The sequence below is a fragment of the Ylistrum balloti genome, unplaced genomic scaffold (assembly GCF_031769215.1).
Source record: "Ylistrum balloti isolate Yb309-2 unplaced genomic scaffold, AGI_CSIRO_Ybal_v1 Utg371744, whole genome shotgun sequence".
Lineage (NCBI taxonomy): Eukaryota > Metazoa > Mollusca > Bivalvia > Pectinida > Pectinidae > Ylistrum > Ylistrum balloti.
The window spans coordinates 1-7,234 of record NW_026782875.1 but is presented as its reverse complement, the minus strand read 5'-3'; the positions used below and the strand labels follow the sequence as shown (position 1 = coordinate 7,234).

At 33.5% G+C, this 7,234-nt stretch overlaps 1 pseudogene; it reads right to left on the bottom strand.

Moving 5' to 3' along the window:
• Nucleotides 1-1,785: 1,785 nt before the first annotated feature.
• LOC132563486 (uncharacterized) lies at nucleotides 1,786-5,546 on the bottom strand (annotated as a pseudogene).
• Between the last annotated feature and the right edge of the window lie 1,688 nt (nucleotides 5,547-7,234).

The window sequence follows — 7,234 nt, the reverse complement described above, 5'->3', positions numbered from 1 at the left end:
ACATAATAATAAGACACCATTCATCTTATACATAATATATACATATAGAAGTTTTCTTAATTGTGTTTAGTTTGATGTTATGTATGTAATAATGATGTAACAATATATGTTTATTATCATGATATCAATATTTCATTTTAACTATTTCTAATACTGGTAAACGGAGCTCTATACATCAAATGCTCATCTTTTTATGGAGCCGTGGGCAAGGATTTTCTTTTTATACTATTCTGTTGATATTCGTTTAACTAGTAGGGGTGGGGGTAGTGTCGACTATATATATTTTTCTACATTTTGTATTTATCATGTGATATATGAATATATGTGAACTATTGGAAAAAGAATTGTTCGTTTTGTAGTTGTGTCATCAGAAAGCCTGAAAGAATATGCTGGAAATATACGATTTCTAATTCTACAAGGTAATTTGTTTAAGTTATCGGGATTAACTACGACTTAACTCGAGTAAATTGTACAGAACTGGTCTAAGTATTTAATTTACTGAAGTTTTATTGTAGTTATACTCGATAACTTCAACAAAACAGAAAGTGGTAATATAATACGTTCGTACTTCATGACATTGATAAAAATCTCGATTGTCACGATGGTACAATATTATGATCAGCTATTCCTACAAGGTGGTTATTCAGATATCTGTCATTAGGAATGCTATTTCAAGGAACTTCATGAGAGAAATTCGGGTCGCCTCCTCATGTCGCCAGAGCACTGACGTTCTTCGGTGAGACAACACGTAGAGATGGGAAGAGTTAAAGAGATGGCAAACCTGTAACCAGCCAAACAATTCAAAGACCTTATCGTTACTGGTTGGTATGTTGATCATTTGGCTGAAAGACATGTAATCATAGCAGATTCTGATGGATTATCAGGCGTTACCAAAGAACGTCCCAAACATATCAAATTGGTGAAAAATCAGGGCATTTCAATAGCCATTCGAACACCAGGTATCCATTGTTCAAAGACTGAATACAGATAACCAGCGGTTAGTGAACAGTTTCATGTGTTAATAATACATAACATAGGGACCATTATGTTTGTCCGAAATTTCATTTCGGTGGCCATTAGTCCAGTTATAACGCATGTTCCCATTATTTAAAAAAAGTCGGATATGTATAACGCTTCAATGAGTTTTTAAGTCTAGAGATTTGACCATTGTCGATTAAACTGGCTGAATGTGTAGACGATTCTACTTTATATGCATCATGTTCATCACAAATAAAAATCCAACTACAACAATAACATAATCTACTTGTGTTGAGGCTTTGTGCAAAGAAAAGTAACTTGGTTACTGGTTACTTTGATTGTGCAATGACGGTTTTTCTAGGCTGACAATTTTGTGATCTCTGTAACTTTAACCTCAAACATATGCAATGAATAGTTTCTGTAATGATGTGGCATGCATACTATTCTTCGTTCTCTTTATACATTTTTAGGGGAGTCGTTGTAAATCTTTCCTTTTTCCTCCAGTATTTGTACAAGTTTCATCAATTCAGATCTAGCATCAAAATTTTATTAATATGTGTGTATTGCATTTCGAAAACAAACACACATAGCAGATTACTGTACTACTGAATAAATATCTTATATTATATAGGCTTCTTAAATAACGGACAAAATATGCAAAATAGAATAGCAGGTAACAACGATATGACTTCCTAACGGAAAAATGATTTATATGTTTTAAGTAACAAAATACAAATCAACAGAATAGGAATATACTATGTTTTTATTGTTTTTCATTAACATAGTAATGTAGACAAATTCATGGCATTACCCTGCAATAGGACCATTATGGTGGTGGTGTCCGAGCTCTTTGGCCATATGCTAAAATAGATAGTGAAAAACATGAAGATGTATACTGATTGTAGACAAAATTCTTAAATGTCATAGTAGGTTTTGATGCAATGTGATATTAAGTGTAAATACAACTCTGGAAAAATATTTAAGAAGGAGTTGGGTGTAGGGAGGGAATGGAGGCTTAAGAAATGTAGATATAAATGTACATTGTTATCTGTTATGACACAGATTTATACTTACTGAGGCTAGATACTGCAGGAAAGTGTGAGTCTCAGCCGGTGCCGTGATATCTGAAGAATGGACACAACGTTTTATTTAGATCAGTTCGAAAACAATTATTTAACAATGTTACGGAAAAGTCATACTTATAAGAATGACGTGAACTTTTCTCTTATAAACAATAATACTATCTTCAGACAAAACTAGTTTAGTCGGGGTAATAATTTCTGTGCAGTTCACATGGATATGACTGAATCTATTTTCTCAAAATGGCTTATTGCAAGTTTGGTATAACACCAAGAGGGTTTTTGGCAGCACTTAAGTATATTAATTTTTCAAAGCATCAAAAGAAAGATTTATTCAATTCCCACCTTAAAGATAACCCTGCCTGTAACTGTGGCCACCCAGTTGAAGATTGTACCCACTTCTTTTTCCACTGTCCCTTCTTTACTAACCAGAGACAACTCCTCTTTAATTCCCTTTCTGATCTTAGTGATTCTATACCTCCTTCAATTGATACATTTCTCAAAGGTTCTCCTATACTTGATGCAAACATGAATAAATTTATTCTTGATATAGTTCAGAGATTCATAACTGACACTGGTCGCCTATTTTAGCAAATGTACATCCCATTCTATACTTCTGTCTTTTCTATCTCTCATTTGTATTTGATGTCTCAAGTGTGGGTCCGCCTGTCCATTTTAGGAACTCAGCTCAGGATTATGTGCAAATGGACTGTTTGAACCTGCAGCCTGTCCCACCACAAATGGACATATTTTGACCCAGTCTTGTAATATCTTGTGATACCTAATTTGTATTTTTTAGTTTATGTTACTGTTCTGGTACTCAATAATACAAACGATGGTGATGCCTATTTTGCATTTCGGTTATATAATCATCCATTTGAATCTATCTTCTACATTCTTATTCCTAATATTATTATTATCTGTTATCTCTAATTTTGATTGATGTGTCTGTATACTTGTTTATGCACTGTAAGGAGAGGGCTTTCATAGGCTCTGCCTGTTGCCCAATTCCTACTGTCAATACCACCATGACAATAAAATATTCTGAAAGAAAGAAAAGAAAAGTCGTCAGTACAGAATTGAGCTATCAGAATTAATATTTACTAAATGTATAACAATGATAACTTACGTTCCACCAAAGCGAGAACCTTTGAATATCCGACTTGGTCGATCAAGGCTGTAACGTTTCCATGCTCGGCTGCCTTTGCGAGATCCAGCATCAAGTTTTGATCGGAGCTGGAAAGATGCTGGAAAGCGTCGTTACTGGTCATGGTGGCGAGCACGCTCTGAAGATCTCTACGGACCTAACAAAGCGATATAAAGCCAAGATTTGTTAACAAAAGTACAGGTTGTATAACAAAAAAGGGAGTTATAGATGATACGAAGATAATGATATATGTTTCTATTTGATATGAAATTAATGGTAACAAAGAAATGCGAAGAAGAATAGACGAACGATGTCAAAAATAAAACATCAGTAAACTTTTTCTGTAAAGCATGATAAAAATTTGCAAATATTTTTGCAGGGTGATGAAAATTGTGGAATGACGGAATTTTGACTCTTTTTACAAAAGAATTTAATTACATGTACATCACCTCCGAAAATGATTGTTGATATACCGTGATGTTTTTAAGACATGCTAAAAAATGGTAAATCAGTAATAAAAGCGAAAAAGGAGTGACACATGCATGAAAGATATAAAGATATAGTGATGTATATACAGCATATAGAAACGGGGAAACCTTAAAGAATAAAAACTTTTGCATTATAGGAAATGGATAAATAACAAGACATACATAAATGATTTTCATTGTTTTTAACTGAAGTGAAACATGCTAAACATGTGGTGAACAAAATGTACACAGGATATGAAAAGACACATGTCCATACTTACCGTTGCTGCAGTTGATGTTTCTTCTTCTCCGAACTCCTAAACAACAGGTATTAATTACATCATCATGATATGTTTAAAGATTAGTCACCTTTTGAATGTTTATAAGCATACATTACGTTGTCTTAATCACGAAAACCCAGTTGTGGGGAAATAATGCTCTAATTCCAAAATCCTGTCTTAGCGTTGTATGCTTAACACAAGTTGACGATTTCTGTCGCCCTAATGTCTTTCTCATCTTCAGCAAAGTATGTTTAGTGCCCATTATAACAAACCTTGGTAACTTTCTCAAGTTACTTTTTACTATTTGATACATTTTATGCTCTCTCAAAGCGGTGAATTTGATCAAATGAAAACGAAAATTGTCGGGAAATTTCTCGTATTTGATATATATAACGCCTTCTTTCGTTATTAGTGTTTTCTAAATCAAGAATATAGGCTGCTTTTCGAAAATTACCTGTATAAGATATTTCTCCAGTCGATGTGCCTCATGCTGGTTAATTTGGTTTACATCTACAAGAAATCGTTTCGCAAGATTAGTCAACACTTAGCAGAGTAAATGTGTTTAGCAAAGTTTGCAATATGTTTAAAAATCAATAAGTTTAGCAACATATCAAAGTTGGATGCCATATCAGTCCTGCATGCTTTGCTATTCAATATTTGGTGCATTCCTACTTAGCTTTACTGATATACTACCGCTAAATAAAACAGAATTTTTCTACAATATTTCGGATAAGAACCTCTCTTAATTTTAATGTAATACCTTAAAAAATCATGTGTTCAAAACATGTTTAATATCAGATGTATAAAAAGAGTTCATCCTTTCTGAAAAAAATGCACGTTTTCGAGCAGATTTTCTAATTGTAACGTTTCTTTTGTCTTTCACTTTTGGAATATTTGATACCGTTATATGCACTTGTCTGAAAATGTTATGAACTTTGATTAATAAATACATTCCCTAGCTCTTGAGTTAGCCATTTTACGTATTCAGGTATTACTATTGACAATTGTATTACATTGCTGCGATGTAACCTTACCAGAGTCAGTTGTGTATTACCAGCTCAAGAACTGACAATATCGTAGGAATATTGCGAGCAATATAAGAAAGTTGATGTTGTTTTCCCTATGATCAGATGTAAATTGAAAATGGTGAAAATATAAACATTGGATTCCTAAACCCCGACATTGAAATTGCCCTTGTCCGTTTGGCATTCATATGCCCATGAATGTCAATTTAAATCATTATCAAGTTATTAATTCACTACGTCTTATAATAAGTATGTTTGCATGCAACACTTCTTGAATGTATACGCACGCAATACTTGTTCATGAACATTATTAACTTACGGTCAAGGAATTGCAGGATTCTGTCAAAGCCGACCCTATCAACATAATGAGTGACAGTGTTTGTCTTTGCCGCCGCTACTAATTCCACGAGTATGAGCTGTTCAGTTGCGGGAAGATGATGGAAAGTATGGCTACTGTGAACAACTTGTAGTTCAAGAAGAAATTGTTCGTTTGGCGAAATGGTCGGATCTACAGCAGTTGTGTACACAAATAGCGACACCAACACAGCGGGAACAAACATCATCATCTAGTGTAAAATTTAGCCAAAGAGTTTTAATTAGTTTGGTGTTCTCACGTTAGTCCGGTTTTCTTCCACAAAAATAAATGTTGCATATTCCTTCCCTAACGAACAAGGGCGATTAGAATAAGCCTAAAGTTCAAACAAAGCAAACTATGTGGAAACTGTAGGGCAGATAAACTTCCGTAGGGAATATCTAACAGAGATGAGGATAAGATATAAAAATGGTATTTCCCGTTTCATATCATATAAATGTTTGATAGCATATTGTTAAATAATGACATTAGAACAAAATACACAAGGAACAACATATTTGCTCACAACCACCATGTAGCCAAACAATTCACCAAGATAATAACTTATATCAGCTAACAATATACACAAGAGGAAACATCTATAACGTCAACACTAATGTACATTATGAGTCGGTGACGTTTAAGTAAGTATAAGTATTATAATCAAGATTGAAAAAAATAATCAGCTTATGGAGCATTTTATCAAAGCTTGACTTTTCTGTTCAAAGATGGACAGATGACGTGAAACAGGTGAATATATATCAACAGCAACATCGAAAATGGACTGCAATGTATGACAGCATCGCAGTCCTGTGGCGTATTTTTTCGGTTATATTAGAATATGATATTGTTTATGTTGTAAGTATGTTTCTACATCATGGTTGTCATTGTAGTTACCATGTCTGCCATGTTATTCGTCATTCAATAAAATTACTTTACTGGCTATATGCTTTTCTTTGGTTCTATTGATAGATAACATACCCAAAAACATAGCTCAAGTCGTGACTCAATTATCGGGATGGAAATTATAAATAATCGATTATAAAATATTTGAAAATAAATGTAAAAGTAACTTTCGTTATTTTCTAATATATCGAGTAACTCATAACTTTGGATGGAAAAAAGTTTCAAAATAATGAAAAAATATTATTGATTTAACCATTTGACCAAGATTGTGAAGTTAAGAATCCTTACCGTTATGTTGAGAATAGAAGGTCCGGTGTAAATGTGGCAGTCTTATCTGCCACTGCACTATATATATATGTCTGGTGTTCGTAAAACGTGTCTGCTTCGACGGTCAATATATCAATCGCGTACTGAAAAAAGACAACACATGCTCCGCAAACGTGATGATACAAATCGGGCACTATCAGCGCGTTCGGCATTTTGGATAATACGTAGTTTCAAAAAGTATTCAAGAGTTTAACAATTGAAATTTTACAGCAATGAAACAACGATATCAATGTGTCCATACAAAGTAGTTATTGTTGATTAAATGGCAAGACGGTTAGTTTTTCGGAAATCAAAGTTTCAATATTTTCAGTGTATGTTTGTAATATAAACCATGAAAATAATCCATTACTCACATATTTCCATCTTAAGCAGTAAGTTTTGTTATTGTCATGTTGCACTAATCAAAGTTACACTGATCTCTTTGGCTAAATCGTTCTCCATCAAGATTTGCAATGTTTTACTTAGGAGAGTCAATCATAAAAAAGCAACTAAAAATTACCAGCATGAGAACAGAACATAATTCAAACTAAAATTCAATAAAGCTACGAATGAAATAAAGATTTTCAAAGATTCTCCTGAAAAAGTACAAGGATAATAAGATAAGGAAGGTCAAGGTCAGCCGGACCTGGTCAGTCGTGTACCTGTTGAGCTCTGCAAAATTTATAGAATTTT